General features: G+C 38.3%; 1 protein-coding gene across 1 annotated transcript in view; it reads left to right on the top strand.

Moving 5' to 3' along the window:
* The window catches only part of LOC136886855 (rho guanine nucleotide exchange factor 39), a 393,358-nt gene that overhangs the window by 346,153 nt on the left and 27,777 nt on the right, over window positions 1–19,428 (top strand). The gene's annotated exons all lie outside the window — the stretch shown is intronic.

Raw genomic sequence — 19,428 nt, forward strand, 5'->3', positions numbered from 1 at the left:
TCACCACCAGACATGTTTACCAACAAAACACCCTCCTGATTTTGTTACGCCCAGGACTTCAGTTGCACTCACCCAAATTTTATCTCCAACCAGGTTCCGTACTAAGAGGGAGATGTTGAGAGGGAGGGGACCAATACTATTTGTAAGTTGTTCTGCATGTCTGGCAAGTTGCCGCCACTTGATGTGTTCACTAATGTTCAATGTCGAATGGATGGCCGAAGGTGAAGTCATAAATCAGGTACCAAGAGTGTATGCTAGAAAACAATATTGTCTAAAGGAATGACTCTGGAGCCAATCGCTAGCCGTTCATCCTTTCTCTGTACCATCCAGTAGGCAGTTTGAATGTCATGGCCACCGCTGCTGTACGTGATGGGGTGCAATAGGCGTGCCTTAAAGAATATGTTTGTTATCTCCAGGTCATAAGCTTCAGTGCATCCAGCCTCATTTTGTGTGCTGTGTCCTTATAGCCTTTTTCTCTCAGCTTGCGAGCTGTGGAAATCAAGGTCAGCAATAAAGTCTAGTATTGTATCCACATACTTGTGTCACACTCCTCCTTCCTTCATTTATACTTACTTTTCTCTTATTCAATTACTATTAGGTTCTAGGCAAAGCCCTTTCTATCAAACAACTCTTCAACCAATACTCTTTATTCTTCAAGGGTTTTGGAATTCTTCTCCTCTCTATCATTTACAAGTTTAACTTAAAATAACCTCCACCACAGTTAAACTTAAACACAACTATGAAGTAATGATATTCCAATTTATGTTCAATATCTTCAGTTAGGAGATCTATTATTAGTGTTTTAACAATAATTATATAATATTTCAGGTGTTTTGTATTTTTAATTGACAACAAGGAAGAGATTTACAAACCAAGATCATTGGTAAATATTATTTTTAATCTTTGATCTTGTTTCCTTTCAAGTTAGGTGTTATCATACACACTTGTTATGAATGAATGAATGAATGAATGAATGAATGAATGAAATGAATGGGTGCTTATTTAACCAAGAAAAGGAACCTTTTCTTCTGGTTTGTCTGGAACTGGATCTGGTTCAATAATCTAGGGGTATAGAGTCTGCCTCTTGCCTGCAGGCCCCGGCTTCAATTCCTGGCCAGATTACCCAAACTGAAGGACAGATTCGAGTTCACTCACCCTCCGTGAGGAAAAATTTGACAGCTAGAAAGTGAAGAATAACGGCGTAGAGGATTTGTCATGTTGACTACATGTCGCCTCGTGATCTGCAAGCCTTCAGGCTGGGCAGTGGTTGTTTGGTAGGGGCGTTGAGCCATGGGGGTGGATTGGGAGGTCTAGAACAGGATGCCACTGGGTGCGAAACAAATAACAGTTGTCTAATAAAGCAACAGCTTGCAACTGCCGACCAGCTGTTTTTATCTATGTTTGAATATGCCTTTGATGAGACATTATGACGTATTGTAATATGGGAGATATAGCTGATCTGACAGGTCTTGACAAATGGTCGAAGTGTAGCATTCTACTATCCTTGATTTTTGGCACAACCCTCTTAACTCCACTGCTGAAATGAATGCATGGTGTAACTACTTCAAAAGGATGTTTTGTTTTTAAATTGTTCATCATTATTCATTTCCCTCATCCAGCCCCCTTTATTTTTATAATTCCTTTCCCTTCCCTTTCTTCTCCAGTGAACTCAATTGTCTTACTCTTTTCCACGCTGATTTTCATTCTGTAGTTTTCAATAAATCTCGCTCAGTATGTAGAGTTGCCCTTGTACTTCCTCTCTGTTTGCTTCCCACACCACATTATCCCGGCTACATGGGTAAATAGTGAGCATGCTGGTCTTTGGTCCAGGGCTCCTGGGTTCGATTCCCAGCCAGGTCAGTGATTTTAACCTTCATTGGTTAATTCTGATGATTTAGAGGCAGGGTATGTGTGCCGTCTTCATCATTAGAATTGATCATTGGTAGGGCCCCATTCCTACAGATGTGCAGGTCGCCTATCAGGCATCAACTGCACCAGGCCTCTCCAGAGGCCGCACACCATTAAAAATTAGTAAAATATTTTCTGCAAACCTTCAACAATAGTCCACTATCTGACTGGAATCTGCCAGGAGACGGAACTGATGATGACCTTAAAAAATAGGTCGAAACTAGTTCCAATAAATTGCAATCTTGGCCTGTGTGGAAGACCCTGAATAGGATAAGGACTGGAATAACTAGAACCAAGGCCACACTCAAAAGATGGGGTTACACACAGAATACAGACTGCGCTGTGGTGCAATTCAAGATCTTGAGCATCTATTTCACTGTCCAAACTGCCCTGTGGAAACCCAACTTGAAGACTTCATTACAATCAGTGATAAAGCTATTGTGGCTGCTTCATTCTGGAGCGCTTTCAACATTCTATGATACTTGGATACGGTCATCATCATCAGCAGCAGCTCCCTGCCTCCCACCCATATTTTACCTTTGTCTTCTTCACAATTTTGTCCATAACCATTATGAATAACACTTCCTTATCATAGTTCAGTCTCGTTCCGAATCCACTCTGTTCTCCCCACATGTCTGGACACTGCTGCAACAATTTTTGTACATTACTTGCACATATTCTATCATTTGTTTATCAAATCCTTTCCGTTGCGTTACTTTCCATACCTTTGCTCTGGGTACATTATCATAAATCTTTTTTAAATCAAGGAATGTCTTTACCATTTCTCGTCCGTATTTGCAGTGTTTTTCCAACAACTGCCTCATACTGAAGATGGGGCCTAATGTTTATCTTCTGTTTCAAAAGCCATAGTGCTCTTCTTATAATTGTCCTTCCACCTTTCTTCTCATTCTCTTTTCAAGTACCCCTTTAAATATTTTTGCTGCCTGACATATGAGTGTGATTCCTTGATATCTTTTTATTCCCCTTTGTAAATACAGGTATTAATACTCCATTACTCCAGTCATTAGGCACTGATCTCTCTTTCCAAATATATCTAAATAGCATATACAGTCATTGTTGACAAATGGGCTCTGCTGCTTTTATAATTTCCACACACATTTCACCCAGTCCTGCTGCTCTTCCCACTTTCATCCTTTTGACAGCATTTTCCATTTCTTCCATTATGATTTCACTGTCTGATACTATCTCCTCACACTCTGCCTCTATCATCTCCTTTATGCCCCTTCTAACATTCAGGAGTTCATCATCCTTCAATCTTATCCATATCTCCTCTTGCTGTGTTATTATCTTTCCTTCTTCCCTTTCACCCCCTTTGAGTAGACTACTCCTTTTCTCTTCTTGTTTACAAGTCCATATATCATCCTTTTACCACTATATGCATCTTTTTCTAACTCTCAAGTAAATCCTTTCCCATCTCTTCTTTTTGTCATTTGCACCTTCTTCTACTTTAATCTGTTTTATATACCTATAATTGCCACGCTTTCTCCTTACGTTTCACTGCTTCCTTTACCCTCATTTTCCCCCATGGGGTCTCTTTTTAATCAGCTATTCTCCACAGGTTGACTCTGTACAGCTTACATACGCCTTCTTCAATATGCCCCATTTCACTTCCACACTTTCCACCTCAGTTCTGGGTATGTGTTGTTTCAATTCATTTTGGAATTATTTTTCTTTTACTTCCATATCCATACTTTTATATTTTTGTCTATTTCTTTCATTTTCACTAATTTTTCTTTGCTACTACTGCTCTATGGTCTCCATCAAAGGGTACTTCTGGCAAGACTGTTACATCTAACAACTATTTACAATTTGTTATTTTCACCAAGAAGAAATCAATTACTGTCTTTGTCCTGTTTCTCTATCCATATCTGGTAACCTTTTTACTATTCTTCTTCCTGAATTGTGTATTGCCCATACTTAATCCATTTCTCACACAAAAATACTCCAACTTCTCTCCCTCTTCATTCCTCTTTCCATATCCAGAAAGTCTAATTACTTCTTCCGTTCTTATTCTGTCGCATCACACCATAGGGTTAAGGTCTCCCATGACGGTCACTTCCAAATCTTTTATTTCTCTCTCCACTGTATCCAGGAATTATTTCATATCATCTTCTTTGCATTCACTCTGGAATGCATACACTTGAATAAAATCCTATACTCCATTCTCTGTCCTCAAATGTATCCTGATTATTCTATCACTTATGTAATCCACATTATGTACATATTCATCTAAGATCTTGTCGGTTATTATCCTCACTCCATTCTTTGCCTTATATCCTCCACTCCAGTAGAGTGTATCCCTTCGTCAACTTCTTGTGTCCTTTTCCTCTCCACTTAACCTCATTCAAACCCATCTCCATAAAATCAATCGCATCTTCTTACTTTCCAGTTATTGACACAAGGTTGTTTATTGTCACCTAAATAAAGTTCTCTACTGGTCACCCGCTTCTCACAGGTCCACCACCTGCGCATTATTTCTGGGGAATGTCCTATCCTTTTCCAAGGCTGATTCAAAAGCACCAATTTTATTTTTGTCTGTTATTACAATGGGGTCACCACTCCCAAAGGCATTTTAGAGCTAATGCCAGCAAGTGATCAGGCCATTCCTGACATGGAGTACAGGCACCTTTTGCACCTGCCCGTAACCTGAGGTCAGACTCTGCTCAATTGGTTCCAGTGTCATTTCCTAAACTGAGGGGACCATCACCCCACCTAAGGAAGATAGGTGATTTACTGGCAAAAAATGTGTAGGTTTGTTAGTTGCTATGTGTAGATCAGCACCAGGCCTGTTGCATAACAATTGCAAATGAATCTAAAATTCAGGACAATGAAATCACATGAGAACAGTTGCAGTTATGTAGGCCAATTCATTTAAATGCATCTGTTGTCCACAGGTAGACAAACCACCTATCCAACCATGGGCATCAGCGAAGCAGAGTAGTTACTCTGTGTCTTCCTAGTCTCCTGCTCGTAAAACAAGTAATTTACCTGTGGTGGTCAAATCGCTGGGGCTTATATTATGCCAAAGAACACTGAATTTGTTGTCTTTACCTGGTTAATTACATCAAATCAAGCTGCTTTTATTCAGTATTTATTTCTATTTTCTTCTTGGAATGGTCAGTAGAACTTCTAATAGGTGGTCCAACACTTCTAGCAAGTCTGTTGAGATTCATGTCATAGTCGGAACTGATTCATATGACGGATTTTGCGTGAAAGATAAATTATCGTATTTTTGGTAATTGTACAACTATTAAAGTATTCAAGCGCTCTAAGCTTTTTCAGTCATGGAAATACCAGCATTTCACCCCACTCTGACAGCAGGCTCTACAGTACATTGGAAGGGTGTGGCAATCCAACTGAGGAGTCCACTCCCATATTGGGGCTCAGTTTTAACTTGCTCTTTTCTAGACATTAGAAAATATATTGTCTAACGGGGAATAGATTTTCTCTCTTTTTAAAATATTTTTTTATTATACAAGTAGACTTACAACTAGAGTGTGGATTTCAGCATATTTGTGCATCATCTTATTCTTCTGTTGCAAATTGTATGCTACCATTATATAAATGTGTTTCAGGTTATTTGCAACTAAATGACAAGATTTTATAGTATATATGCATGCATATTTAAATGGTTCATGCATATTTAAGCATATATGACAACATATTTTGTTAATTTTTTAGCAATCTGGTGGTGAAAATAAGATTAAGAATATGGAAAAATGAAGTACAGAAGAAACAGAGGCATTGAAACACATTACAATTTTTTATATTTTATTTTTTGACAGTCTGACAGCATTCAAAGAAGATGGTTTACCTTGTTGTATTCCTCTTAAAAACAAAACAAAAATCACCACCACCACATTCAGACAGGGCACTGTTGTTGGAGAATAATTATGAGTAATTTTGCATAATCAATAAATGTGGCAGAAGTAATGGAGCAGGAAAAGTGGAAGACAAGGAGGAGAGGAGTGGAGGAGCTTGTTAACCACACCCGGGCGACTGGAGTGGGCCACTGATGATGACGATGATGAATAAAGCATTTCTTGACTCTGGAATGGTATGATTCATGTACGAAAGTTGAGATTAAAATAACACCTGATTTAAATATGAAGCAGCTTTATTCCCTACTTCACAAGATTTTGACAGTTGTAGCGAGAATGGTGCAATATGATTGGCATTGAAATTCCAGCTTGTATTAACAGGTAAAGCTATGTGTAAGAGAAGACTGTTTTGCAGTGAAAATGTATAGAATTTATTTATTTATTTATTTATTTATTTATTTAATTATTTATTTATTTATTTATTTAATTATTTATTTATTTATTTAATTGATCTAAATGTTTACATCCATTTTAATATGTCATTGAGAAAGGTGGCATTGATTCTCTGGATGGAAAATGTACTCATTTTTGTGTTTGATGTCACACCCATCAGTGGCCCATAACTGTTCAGTGAATGCATTTATTATGTTTGGGTCATAAGAGTAACATATCTGTCTCCAGACTGGAATTCATGAACACTCTGACAAACAAACTGGTATTTCCGCAAATGGAAAGGTAGTGTTTCAAACATTCATCTCCCCCATGAACTCCAGTCCTGCATCAGAAGAATTTTGTGTGTAAAGGAAGCGCTACCTTGAAGAGAAACTATACAAGAGGAAAATGTGCTATACATGCACTCAAAGCAAGAAAAGGAAAACTGCATACATCTGCCATTCTTGCAGAAAATCCATTTCTCTGGAATGTGCTAAAAAAAAGTTTGCACACATTGCTGTGATTAGCTCTAAACAGTGGTGAATGAAAACGTGAGCCTTATTTGTTTAATATAACAATGAATGCTGAGCATGATCCTTTGACTCTAATAATAAACTATGGTTAATAAACTGCTTTTGCTTTGCTTTCTGTTTTCCATTGCATTGTCATGTTAGTATGCCAGTTTGTACCCTTTGCTTTCCATATACCAGGTGGTCCACCAGCCCTTTGCAATCTAGTTTTATGCACTCAACAAACTAACTTACTACTACCCATTTTCACTGGATCGGTCGAAACTGGCTATGAAAATCTCCAGGAGCTGAATCCAGGCCTCTTAGGCTTATAAACAGAGTAAAAGAGGCACGTCCCAAAAATAATAACAAAATAATGCAGATCAGGCGTAAATTTAAATGAAACACAATATAAGCAGAGAAGAAATCAGTCCAAGACTGGCATAAAAGAACAAAGAAATAGGGATATGGAAAGTCAGTTACTCACATACATGATGTTCAAAAACGGTCCATTGAAAGAGAGTGTTACACAATCTCGTAATTCTTTAGTATACTCTTAGAAAGCATGGTATTGGAATCTGTTTTATAATATAATACTTCTCTTACTACACAGCGAGCACAGCGCTTAAGATCAGATTCCAAAGCATTTCCCTCTCGAAATAGGAAAAATAATCATCCTGAGGTACATTATCAGAATCTATAATCGCTCTTATTTTATAACAATCCCCACCGAGATTAAATCCCCAATAAAATCAAAGATGCCAGCGAAATCAAGACCGGCCAAAAAGAACAATCATGGAACACAAGAGAGTAAAGGAAAGGGTTGCCATAGTAACAATAAATAAATAAACACGCAGCAGAAAGGCAAAAAAAAATGAGGTTAGGATCCAAAATAAACAAATAAATCAGCTGGAAAGGCCAGAAATGAAAGCAAGACAAAATGGGAATAATGATAATAAAAAATAGCTAGATACTGAAAAGTAGCATAGGCCTGGTATTCACAGCACACTCACGCACACACATAGAGACCAGCATACAAAATAAAAAGTACTATATTACAGTGGCACGACACCCGACGACAAGAATCGTGCAGCATAAAATGCTTCTGTCAACGGCTCATGAGTTTGATCTGAAAGCACAGATCAGAAACCTGGATTGCCGCAAAAGGGGCATGGCACACCCAGTCCAAACACACAACGTAAACAACTTACTCACTGTATAACATGTATTCATATCATGCAGAAAGATGAACACAAATCATACAGTATCAGCGGCAAAACACAATGTAGAGCACAAACTCGAGCCAAGACATCAAAGATAAAGAGAAATTAAAGGTCTCCAACCAAACACAGCAAACAAACCCACCACGCACATAATCAATGTGGCCGATACTACCTTTCGCTCTTAGCCGAAATGAGCACACGTAAGCAGACATGTGAAGGAAGGGAGGTAACAGAAATTAAGTCTGAAACAAGGTAATAAAATAAATAACACACAAAACGAGAGACCTCCTAATAAACAGGCTTAATACCTATAGCAAACTGAGAATGATAGTAACAAACATTGCCTCAAGAAGAAGTAGTCATAGTTCCAACTCCAAACTATGAGAGTCATACAGAATAACATTTTAAAACATTTATAATACCTTCTGTAAGAGACGAAAGCCACATCACAAAACATCGTCTCCATCTTACAATTCTTTCCCAACGTCAGCCTTACAAAGATCACACAACATGCCATCTGTCTAAATAGGAATAAATTACACATCGGCCATGGCATACATGATGCTAAGCAGCCACAACAGACTGACATAAGACATTGCATAAAATGCGGTATCTGAAGAATATGAAAACAAGACAAGCAGGTTATAAGGTGTGGCTCAGCACCCTACCATATTTACTACAATTCTGAAATACATTGGTCCCTCCCCCTAAACCTGGGTAATATAATTAAATGTGTGGTTATGAGCTAGAAGGCAGGGCCACTATTAATTCATTATAGGTACCTCGAATGAACCCGTAAAACAAGCACAGTACAAAAACGTTACAACTGCAGGTGCACACACAGACCAGGAGCACATATTTTATAGGCTGGGAACTGTGCGCTCAATGTCAAGCCTTGCAGCAGCTCGCATGGTAAGGGCACGGTGAGAGATGTAATAGTGGACAGTGTTCAAATGTTTGAATTCTGCACGGGTGTTTTTTTTTAGCCCATCCCAAGCAATTGGCTACATCATACATCTACCATTTTCACTGACAGACAGGACATCTTGAACCGATAGAAGGAGCACTTCACCTTGCTCTTAAACTGCAGTTCTTCCGCTGTTGTAAACCTGTGCCACAATATCCTCCGCAACCTTGGAATTTAGAAAGGCTCTTGATAATCTAAAACCAAGAAGGACACCTGGATGTGACAATATTCCCTTGAGTTCATCCAAAGTGGAGGTTTACCTTAAAAGGCTTTCTCCCTGATCCTTATAATATGGGAATCTTGCAAGGTCCCTGCTGACATGAATTGTCACCAAGCAAAACTAAATTTCCCCACTAAGTGCTTTTAAAAAACTTAATTTACAATGCTGATGATAATAAACTAAATTTGCAATAATAATAATAATAATAACAACTACAATTATAATTAAGAACTACAAGTACAATTCCAAAAGAGTTCATGTAAGAAAATGACAAAAATTACCGGTATAATAGGCAACCCATTAAATATTCATTAGGAACCCCTGCATAGTTTACAAAACAATTTTAATATGATGATGGTAACAACAAGAATAAGGGGATCACTGAAAAATAAAACACCTGAAAGTAAACTACAGCATGTCACTGACCTAGCCAGGACACACACACGACCCCCCACCGTGGTATGGCGGAACGGGCTAACTAGCCAGTTGGAATCACACCAAACATCAGGGTGAAAATATTTCAATGGGATGCATTCTATGCTACAGTGGAGAGCTATGAAGACTTCATTAAAATAAGTTCTGAAATTCAAGTTTTTAAGGATTTAAATAGAAATAAACGTAAATGTATCCCTGCTCTCTACAGCTGGTAAAGTACGTAGTTGCTAGAATGCTATTGGATCGTCATCAGATAGTCTCTGAGAAGGTATTTCCTCAAACTCAATGCGAGTTCCGTTCCTCCATAGGCATTACTGATACAAACTTCTGTGCAAGACAACTCCAGGAAAAGTGTAGAGAACAACAAAATTATTTTCTTTTTGTGTTCTATGACCTGGAAAAGACATTCGATCCAGTGCCTAAAGAAGCAGCGTGGATGGATTTAAAGTGATTTGGCTGCCCAGAATACTTCATTGGATTGATACAGGTGTTCCATCATAATATGCTTGGACAAGTGTTGTACCAAAATGAAACTTCAGAAGAATTTCCCATCACTAATGGACTTAAGCAAGGCTGTATATTATCTGCACACTTTTTAGCGATAGATTTGCGTACGGGTTTGAGGAGTAAGGAGAGAGCTCTGCCGGTTCTGTTAGTACTGCCAACTGAATGGGAATGAAATCTGAATTGAATCGATAATATGATCGATCGATATGAATTTTCTAAACCTTTGTTATCTTAAGCCAATAGCTGTGTCACACACACATCATATAACATTATATAACATTTCTCGATGCATATCTTATTCCTAGAGTGAATTCTATAGTTTCGCTTTCTGTGTAAATAACAACAGTACTGGTACCTGAAGTGTACGCCAGATGTCGCACAGCGATGCATAAGCGATTCATAGTTTGTGTTTCAAAGATTGCCAGTACGAATCTCGAAGATTGCCGAGGTCGACCGATTCAGCACTAGGGTGTAAATCTATCGCTAAAAAGTGTGCACATAATACTTGTACCAACACTCTTTGTCTTGTACCTAGTGGCCAAACTCTACGAGACATTGTCTGAGAACAACACAGGTGTGGAAGTTAAGTTTGGGCTTGATGGAGTGCTATTCAATCTGGCCAGACTCCAGAAGGATTTGCTAGTCTCACCCATGTAACTAAACTGCAATATGTGGATGACAGTGCTTCTCCAGTTCAGACATCTGACGAGTTGCAGATGTCAGTTAACTGTTTCACTAGGGCATATGAACAATTTAGCCTGACCATCAACACTCCTAAAACAAAGATATTCGTACAGCCAGCTCCTGGATTTGCCTTTCTAGATTTCAGTATTGCTATCTCCAGTCTGCCTCTAGAACAAATAAATCATTTGCTCTATCGGGGAAGTATTCCCTCTAGTGACTGGTCAATGGAGGACATGGAGAACAGAATATGTGCTGCCCATATAGATTTTGGCAGTCTTACACATTGGTTTTTCGTTAATAAAGATCTAAGAATATATACAAATTTGATGGTGCATCAAGCAATTTTCATCTGTACCCTGCTCTATGGATGTGAAACCTAGACTCTGTATCGCTGTGATATGAAGAAACTAGAATATTTCCATCAACAGAAGCTTAGATATATTATGAACAACAAATGGGATGACTACATTCCAAAAACAACAGTTCTAGAGAGGGCAAAGATGAATGGTATAAACGCCACCATCGTTGATCAATTCAGATGGATTGGGCATTTCCAGCTCATGAAAGATGACAGATTTCCTCGAAAAATTCTGTATAGTGATATCAGTACAGGCAGGAGACTCCATGGTGCCCCTCTGAAGCATTATATACTGTAGATCAGATTAAGAAGACCTTCAGAAACACAATGATCCAAGTACTTGGTATATCATTGCAGAAAACTGCACTCACTGGTGCACAACTACTGCAGCTGCTGTTGCACAATTTGAGCGTGAACATAGACAGGAAGCAGAAAAACATCAGAGGCATAAACAATGCCAGGCTCAACCAAGACCTCCACCATCCATACGGTGCAACCAATGTGGTCGTATATTTCATGCCAGGATTGGTCTCCTCAGCCATTCAAGGCACCTGCATCCCTGAATTCAAATATCGGAAGAATTGCAGGAGAGATATGCATACTCTGATACAAGTATCCGCCGACGACATGTGCCAAGCTTTGTAGACCACAAGTAGGGCAAGGTATGCCCTTTTGGAACAATAACACCATACAATGGCTGGTAGGTGTGTAGCTGCGTGAACGCCTATTTCTAATCTATAGAGAAGCTAGACAGAATGCATACCAGGCACAACGCCTATATCAAGAACACTATCCGGATAGAAGACAACAGACAGGCATAACATTTCAGAGAATGGAATGATGTCACTGCATCCCTGGGAAGGACATGGCCTGCTCAATATCATCCCGTGATGTCTGCTCACAATGAAGAGGTTGTCTTGAATGCTATCCAGCATAACACTCACACTAGCACAGGGGCCATTGCACAGGAGACGAACATAGGCCGGGCATCTGTTATCTACACTTACACCAGGAGCTCCATGGTCATGATTTCGAAGCTGTCATGTACCCTACAGGATGTGGACACTGATCTTGCCTTTTTAGTGACCATCTTATTCACGGACAAAGCGTGGTTCCACAATGGAACCATTAATCGCCATAATATGTATTACTGGAGTGTGGATAATCCCCAATGGGTACGAGAGGCAGAGTTTCAGGTACAGTAGGGCTTGAACGTATGGTAAGGCATCATGGATGAGCCCCATTGGCCCCAAGTTCTTTGAAGGACCTCTGACGGGAGAGCGCTATCTGCGGTTTCTCCGAGATGAACGGCCACTGTTCTTGGAACATCTGCCACTCCTTGACCTCTGCAGGATGTGGTTTCAACATGACGGAGATCCACCGCATGCAGCGTTGGTCATCCGGAACCATCTCCATGCGTCATATCCTGAAATGAATAGAAATGTTAGGACATGCCACCAGGCCCACTAGATCACCCAATCTTATGCCCATGGATTTTTTTCGGTGGGGCCATGTAAAACAACTGGTGTATGCACAGGAGCTGGCCAGTCCTATTCACCTTAGACAGCTCATTACTGAAGCATGCTGATCTGTTATACCAGAGATGTTGCAACGTGCCATAGTCACGATGTGGGTAACTAAAATCGTGTTACATGTTTCCTAGCCCAGCTGCATACCAATGGCCCTGTGGAAAATATTAAGTATGCAACTTTGCCACATCCCAGGCCACAGGTTGGAAAAAAAATCTTGCATGGGATTTCAACCTCCTAACCCTCGAGCACTGTTCACTTTCTGATTTCCGACCGTGCCCCTGCCAACTAAGCTATCCACCCACTACCCTTTGTAAATGAGGTCATTAATTGTAGACTGGTTGAAACTGGCAAAAGACAGCCAGGAATTGAACCCGGGCCTCTTGTACAAACAAATAAAGCATAAAAGGCAACAACCCAAGACAGAAATAAGTTAAAATAGATTAGGGTTTATTATAAAATTGGCTGAAGAAGGTATGAGATGGGCACATAACAAACAAAAGGAAAAATGTTACGTACATTTTCTTGGAGACTTTTACTTCCTCAGAAATAATCTCTTCATCTTCTTCACTTATCTTATTTTTATAGGTACACTAGCTGATGTACCCGTGCTTCGCTACAGGATTCTCAGAAAGACTGACTTGGTGGTTTTCCTAACTGAATTCAACATAGGTCATTATAAAAACGTCAGTAGGAATGTAGCGATTGAAAACAATGTTATCATATAAAATACTCGATCAAATGAAAAACCGCACACTTTCTCACTTTCAACGAACAGTACTACGGTGCCGATCTAAGAGTCCAAAGTTCCAGAGCTGGAATAACCAGGTCGCAGACTGCCGTGAACACTCCTGTCATTATTCCGTTAAATATGCACACTACTCATTCCAATCAGTAGCTCAGAGTAGGGATTGTATAGCTCGAATACTATGTTGAACCAGTGTGTTACGTACCAGATATATCAGAAAATGAATGAACCAGAGGAATGGCATGCTAAAGAAGAAAGTTATCTTACACCCCAGCTACTTCCCACCAATATACAGGCAGGCTGCTACAGTCGGTACGACGAGGCGAGTTGGCCGTGTGGTTAGGGGCGCGCAGCTGTGAGCTTGCATCCAGGAGGTAGTGGATTCGAACCCCACTGCCGGCAACCCTGAAGATGGTATTCGGGAGATAGTGGGTTCGAGCCCCACTGTCGGCAGCCCTGACGATGGTTTTCCGTGGTTTCCCTTTTTCACACCAGGCAAATGCCGGGACTGTACCTTAATTAAAGCCACGGCCGCTTCCTTCCACTTCCTAGACTTTTCCTATCCCATTGTCGCCATAAGACCTACCTGTGTCGGTGCGACGTCAAGCAAATTTAAAAAACCTCGGTACGCTGCAGTAATCCTATCTATCGGGGATGAGAGGAAACAGAAGACAAAAAGCACATCACAACAAACAATGGTCAATGTAATGTTATTGTTGATAAAGTTTATGAGCTTTCTATATTGCAGGCCTTCACATTAGTTTTCTTTCGACTCTGTGATATTAGGGTGTCTTACAAAATTATTTATATCGTACACTGTAGTTCCTTATTCTCAGACTTTACATATCGATTTTCACTAAATTCTGTTAACCAATTTTCTCATGACTCGGCGCTGATATGGACTTGGTAACAAAAATCCAAATTCATGAATATCTCCCATTATATGCGGTACGGTAACAATGTACAAGACATAAGTGATCGGAAATTTAATAACTTCTTACATAACTACTACTAACTTACGACATAACTAGTTATGTAGTATTTATCGATACGACCACTAATAACATAAATAACTTATTTGAGAATCACATTTCAGACCTTCCCCGAAACTACCATTTCACTCAGCGTGAATAAAATAATTTATAGCCGAGCTTGTAGTGGTTCATCACCCGACATTACATACCGATTTTCATTAATTCTCTTCAGCCGTTTTCTATTGATGCGTGTACAATCATACATACAGACAGACATACATACAGACAGACAGACACAGAAATTACAGAAAAGTAAAAAATGCATTTCCTTGTTACTGTGGACATGACAGATACAGAAATACCATTCATATCAAATTCTGAGCAATGTACAGGCAAAACACTTATTTTATATATAGATTACATTTCAGGCCTTCCCCTAAACTACCATTTCACTCAGTGTGAATAACATTATTGATAGCCTAGGTTATAGCGACCTATTCCCCGATGTTGCATACCAATTTTCGTGAAGATAGGACCACTAGTAAAATTAATATTTGACAATTAAATTTTAGGCCTTCCCCTAAACTACCATTTTTATCAGCGTGTATAGCCTATATTATAGCGACTTATTTCCCATCTTTGTCTAGCGATTTTCATTAAGACACGACCACTAATAACATAAATATTTGAGAAATAAATTTCAGGCCTTCCCCTAAACTACCATTTCACTCGGCGTGATTAAAATAATTTACAGCCTAAATTGTAGCGGTTCATCACCCGACTTTACATTCCGATTTTCATTAAATTCTCTTCAGCCGTTTCCTCGTGATGCGTGTACATACAGACAGACAGACGGCAAAGTAAAAAAATGCATTTTCTTGTTACTGTGGACATGACCGATACAGAAATACCATTCTTTTCAAATTCTGAGCAATGTACAGACAAAACTCTTATTTTATATATATAGATAGGGAAGGATAGTATCAATAGATTCAGACAATACCAACCAATGGTACTCTAAATTTGTCACAAAACATTTCTTTCGTGAAAGTGGAACCTCAATCAAAGAATATATGATTAATAATATATATCGGCATTTAAACCCGAAAAGTAATTGCAACCCCTCCACAACAAAACGAGGTCAAACTTCAAATCCCCAAGACATCAACAATCTCCAAAGAGTAGCCTCTCTCAGAATTTGAAATGACATACAAGCACTTCAGCCAAAAGGAATAATCACAGAACAACAAAGAGGTAATAGGGAGGAAGAAAAATGGGGCGTTGCCATAGCTACAGAAGTAAAAATAAATATTGTCAAAGATGATATATAAGACATAAAATAAGATCCCGAAATATAAAAATAAAATGGCTAAACCAGCCAGGAGCTGAGACATGGTAATCAAATAAACAACCATAACAGTAAAACTGAAGGTAACATCCATAAGGTACCAAAAAAAATAATAACACAGACCCAACATTCATACAAAGCATCCACACATGCACACGCAGAGACCAGATGTGCAAGGCAACATGAAATGCACGGGGATACCCGTGGAGCAGAAAGAGGTTAAAGAAGGTGCCGGGGTCAATGGGTCTAACTATAATATCAAAATTAATTTAAAGCTTGAACGGAAGGTTATATTTCTTAAAAAAGAAAACAACTCAACAAATAACAATATGTCAGGTACAAAAGCAATCTTGAAACAAGAAAAGGAAAATTCAAGATTAGTGAACTTAACAAATTATGGGCTTCAAACCCGTAGTTTTACAATTCCAGAGATACCGGATCCAGTTTACACCATTTAAGTTAAAAATTAGGAACCATAAAGACAGGGGCAGAAATCCCCTAAATCAAGAGCACTTGCTCCCTAAATATAATATCTGGCCTTCCAGAGGCGCTCTTTACAATAATCAAAACTTGGAAAAAGATCTAACAGGCTCTCCAACATTCATCCAATTTTAACCGCCCGCTTGAGGCAACATTACACACAATTCGAACACACTCTGGCCTTCCATGGCCCAACTTACAAATTGAAACAGGGGTATCTTGTACCCAACCTATGGGGCCTTTGCGAAAAAGAACAGGTTAAGTAAACGGCCCGAAACACAAACTGAAAGGAGGCGTACACTGCACTCTCCGATAATGAAAATTAAAACCTACAGGGCTCTCGGCTGATGAAAACAGGGGCTAATCCAAAGCTACATGAGGTGGCACGCATGGAAAACACTTTAACACATTACAGGAAGAAAACCGTTACAAGACGAAGTCACCTCAAACCAAGATGAAGGGGAGCTCGAGATGGTACTTTACTCTCTATCCCCGGTTTACAGTTAAAGATTTTATGAACTTTTTACATTAGCTGGAATAAAGTTACATTTTAGGAAAGTAGGTTACATAACTAAAGATTCGGACCTTTCCCCTCGGATTAAGCTGTGGAGGTAGCTACAACAAGAAAGATGTAATTTATGTGGCCATTACCTTATAGATGTTCTGTTGCCGACGAAAGAGGCCGCCCGCCTCCTGCTTAAGCACACACACTCAAATAGACAACGATCAATTGGCCAAGAAACGTGAAAAGCTGCAGTTTATAAACCCTCAGGGAAGGTTAGAGATCATTCAAGATTAAACCAGCCACACCCTCTCAATTTAATTGGTTATTCTCAAAGTTATACTCAGAATCGAACAAGAAGCCTGTGATAGGTTGAAAGTTAATTACATAAATTTTTCATTGGCCAGATTCAAAACTGGCAGAAAGAAAAAGGAAGTATTGCCAACCCAAAAATAAATGAACATAGATCTGTTAGGGACAACCTAGAAATACAAAACTTCTTTAAATTATAAGTTCTTTCACTTTGCACCAGAGTACATGATCATAATTTTTAGTGGTGTCATCTGTAGAAAAATGTCCAAACTTCTTGATGAATGGCAAACAAAACAAGGAAAAATTCACTCAGTTTAGGAAACTTCACAACAAAACAATTACTTTATTTTTCAATGGTGACATCTTCTGATTAAAGTTCTAAGTTCCTGTTGTAGTAGTTTCCACTTTAGTTCAATAGAGGAGTTCATTTAAGCACTAATTTTGAATGCGCGGCATTGTGTTGTACCTCCTGGTACAATAAAATTGGCTGAAGCAGATATGAGATGGGCACGTAACAAACAAAAGGATACATAAGGAAAAATGTTACTCACGTGCATATTCTTGGAGACTATTACTTCCTCAGAAATAATCTCATCAACTTCTTCACTTATTTTTATAGGTACATAGGGAAGGATAGTATCAATAGATTCAGACAATACCAACCAATGGTACTCTGAATTTGTCACAAAACATTTCTTTCATGAAAGTGGAACCTCAATCAAAGAATATACGATTAATAATATATATATTGCACCGTCCATCAGTTCCTACCGCGCCACAATGGGCGTCCAGTGTATTGCACCGGCTATTTCCCCTCTTCCGACTACACCACATATTGGAGTCAATTGTATGGATCGTGCATTAAATATGATGCTAAGTATCGGCAGCTACATTTATCTCCATTAATCCATCAATAATAAATTCTTTACACCTTCATAATTTCCGATTAAAGTAATTACCTCCATTCCACGTTTCACTTTTGGCGTCAAATTCTTCTCTGACCTGCTACCCGATACCTTTCAGGGGTAACTAATATGCATCAATAATTTTTTTTTTTAACGTGAGATCAACTGGGGACCCGCATATCCTCTCTTATGTTTTACCAGCATTTCCATTTTTTTTCTTAAATATCAATAAAAATCATCACTCAAACTCATCCAACCAAAAATAATCCTGCAAGAGTTCAACGTAAACTGATCTGCTATAATAATGAAATAAATTGCAATAATAATAATAATAATAATAATTTAAATGTTCAAATTCTTGTTTTATTCATGATCATGAATTGCCTTGGGATGAATTATTTGATTGTTAAAATATCTAATTACATTCAACGTCTCTTCAGTCAAAAGATAAATCAACAAAGTCTTTGACTGAAATCAAATCATTATTTCGTTAAAGAATTATGGTTCTCACAATATAAAAGCAAAGAAAAGTTTACGAAGTGTCTTATTTCGTAATTATCAATCTAAGTAGCAATCTTGCTGGATATTGGTGAAATTAAAGTGTCAAGAAAGTTAAAATGTGAATAAAATCAAAAGTGTGGTTAAAATCAAAATTGAACTAGATCAGAAGTGTAGTAAAAATAATAAATTGAGTTAAATCAAAATTTAATTAAATCAAAAGTGCTTATTTACTTCTCAACAAGTTATTAATCTTTTTGTTGATCCAGGCTTGATTTTCAATTGTAACGCTAGCAGAAAAAGCAAAGTTCCAAATATCATAGCTTCAAATGGCTATTCTAAATATATTCTGATGCAAAAAAAAAATATCAATCAGTTTCACATTTTACTGGATAAATATATCCATATTATTTCCTAAAAAAATAAATGTAGGTATCGCCTAATAAATTCTAACCATTATCCTATCAAGTCTTACATCTATCAAGATTCACGATCGCATCTAAGTTCAATCACTAGCTCATGGAATTCTAGATAATATTGCTGGTGATAAATATTTACTTGTCAATGGCAGAGACTTAAATTATGAAGATTCTTCTTCCCATCAAATCATGGCTTTGACAAAAAAATCAAACAAGACTTATTACAACAGATGAAATTCTCCTAGAAGATATCAGGTTTACACCTTAATATTTATTATTTGGAAATTTTATTTTGATGACTGTATATGGTTACCAGCCTACGGATTCTGTAACGTATTTCACCGTATGAATATCTTATGAACCCAAAATATCCTATGCCGCTACTAAACTCGTGCCGCAATCATGACACTATAACCTATGGTTAGTATCACGTCGCGTAATCACTACCAATAAATCACAAATACATATCTCTCTCCATACTCAAACCGTAAACATTGTAACTCCACATTATTCATATCAGCAAATATATCCCTCAGAATATTCATACTTACAAACTCATCATTACATCGTATGTGCTCTTAATTACACATATAAATATCTATCATTTCTCCTTTAGCAGCGTATCGTT

The sequence above is a fragment of the Anabrus simplex genome, chromosome 1 (genome assembly GCF_040414725.1).
Source record: "Anabrus simplex isolate iqAnaSimp1 chromosome 1, ASM4041472v1, whole genome shotgun sequence".
Taxonomy (NCBI): Eukaryota; Metazoa; Arthropoda; class Insecta; order Orthoptera; family Tettigoniidae; genus Anabrus; species Anabrus simplex.